Below are 2,300 nucleotides of genomic sequence, written 5' to 3'. Positions count from 1 at the left end.
TTTTGAATTATATTTAAACAGAATTTAAATTTTCCCATAAAATGATTTTATAAACTGCCTTTTTCACCTTGTTGTAGGAGATATTTATCTTACCGGTCTAAAATAGCATTCATGTACCTATCCATCTCCTTTCCTGGGAAATGCTCTTATTACATGCTTTAAATGGAAGATGCCATCATTTCAGAGATCTCACCCAGTACAAGCCCCCATTGATTTATTTGCTGTTGTTCAAGAATGTCTCAAACAGTCTAGCCAGGCAATAGTTCGGTGACTAGCCATATTACTCTGGATATTGCTCTCTTCTTTCACCTCCCCTCATTTTAAGGTTGAAATCCACTGGAGATTGGAGAATTTGCTGAGGCTCAGGGGAAAGATAGGGATGTCCCACAGGAAAAAAGTAGGCCCACAGAGGGCAGAGGCTCCTCTGTCTTCAAGGAGAAGGAGCTTGAAGAGAAGCCCAAGAAGGGCTTGACATAGAAAACACTAAGGACAGTGCTTGGGACTGAGTAAATGTTCAATATGCTAGTTATTATTACTTCTATTATTATTACATTTCTCTCTTCATCTCTAGACTAGCTTCTCTTGTACCCCTCCAATTCAGTTTATTCCAACTCATTCCCCAATGGCAGCAAGAATGATCTTTTCTAAAAGTAAGTAGCCTGAAAACGAACCTATAGTGACAGCAAGCACATCAGTGGATGTCTGTAGCAGAGATGAGGGAGGGTGAACCGCAAAGGAGCACCTGGGAACTTTCTGGGAGGAGAGAAATGATCTGTATCTTGACAGGTGGTGGTTACATAGGTGTATTCATCAAAACTCATCACACTTTATGGTTAAAAGGATGCATTTTGTTTTATATAAATTTTACCTCAAGAATATTTTTTAAAGGTAAGCAGCCTCCCTGGTCATCTATTACATTACTATATTTTCTCTTCTCCGTGACATTTATCAGTATACAAAATTAATTCATTTATTTCTTTATATGTCTGTTGTTCAACTCCTCCTGCCAGACTATCAAATTTTTGAGGGCAGTGGTGGACCCTGTCTTGTCCACCACTATAACTCCAGCATCTAGAGCTATGCCTGATACATAGTAGGACAATAAACTTCTTGACAGACTAACTGATTAAAGTCCTTCAGTGGTTCTACCTCCAAATTATATATTGATTTCATTCAGTCTCATTATCCTTAATACCACCACGTTAACCTAGAGTTCAATTATTTTTTGCCTGGATTATGCAATGGTCTCCTTTTGGGTATCCTTGATTCCACCATTGCTCCTTCATTTCAGTCTCCTCAGAGCCCCTGTGGTGACCTTTTGAAAACTGAAACCAGGCGGCGCAAGATGGCACTGCCCTTAGCATGTTCGTTGTGTCTGTGCCTCTGGGGAGCCAAACAATTGGGGATTTTTGCCGCTGACGACTGCAGAGTCATCAGTTTCAAACTGGAAGAAAAAAACCGCCCACAGCAGCTTGGCACTCTTCAGAGGCGACGCTGGTGTCAAATATGGCATAGTGGGCTTGGAGCCTACCAAATTGGCCTTGAATGTAGAGCGCTTCCGGGAGTGGGCATTGGTGCTGGCAGACACAGCCGTCACCAATGGCAGACACTACTAGGAAGTGACAGTGAAGCGCTCCCAGCAATTCCGGATAGGAGTGGCAGATGTGGACAGCTTTCGGGATAGCTGCATCGGATTGACGATTATTCCTGGGTGTTCGCCAATGCCCAGCGCAGTGGCACACCACGTTGACCAATGAGAAAGCCCTTACTGAGGGCACTGGACAGTCAGAGAAGGTGGGCCTACTGCTGGAGTACGAGGCCCAGAAGCTGAGCCTGGTGGATGTGAGCCGGGTCACTGTGTTCCACACACTACAGACAGATTTCTGGGGTACAGTAGTGCCTGCCTTTGCCCTTTGGGATGGAGAACTGCTGACCCACTCCGGGCTTGAAGTGCCGGAGGGTCTCTAGTATGTCCTCAATCACACTCTTGGCTAGCCTCCTGCTGAAAGTGTCTGAAACCTTTTAACTTTGTCCCTAGCAACTTCTAGCTCCCACAATTCAGTCCTTTGTTCAGTTATCCTAGTCATCTGCCTCTCCCCTACCATGTGAAAGCTAGGTATACAGTCACTCTCTCCCTCCCCACTCACTACTGCCAATTTTCATAGGCTACGAGTAATGTACTTTTCCCTGACTTGCTTCCTTCAGTCCCTCTGCTTTCCTGTTTCCAGGCCTTTCTCAGACTGAAGACCCTGGGGTCTTCTCTTTCAGTTTTAAATTTATTCATCACTGTGATATCTCTC

General features: G+C 44.3%; 1 pseudogene; it reads left to right on the top strand.

Annotated features, from left to right (window-relative positions):
- Nucleotides 1-1,345: 1,345 nt before the first annotated feature.
- Nucleotides 1,346-1,968, top strand: LOC105302560 (annotated as a pseudogene).
- The last annotated feature ends 332 nt before the right edge of the window (nt 1,969-2,300 follow it).

This window comes from Pteropus vampyrus, unplaced genomic scaffold (genome assembly GCF_000151845.1).
Source record: "Pteropus vampyrus isolate Shadow unplaced genomic scaffold, Pvam_2.0 Scaffold276, whole genome shotgun sequence".
In the NCBI taxonomy this organism is placed as follows: domain Eukaryota; kingdom Metazoa; phylum Chordata; class Mammalia; order Chiroptera; family Pteropodidae; genus Pteropus; species Pteropus vampyrus.
Note: the sequence above shows the minus strand (reverse complement) of the source record. Positions and strands in the feature narration are given on the sequence as shown.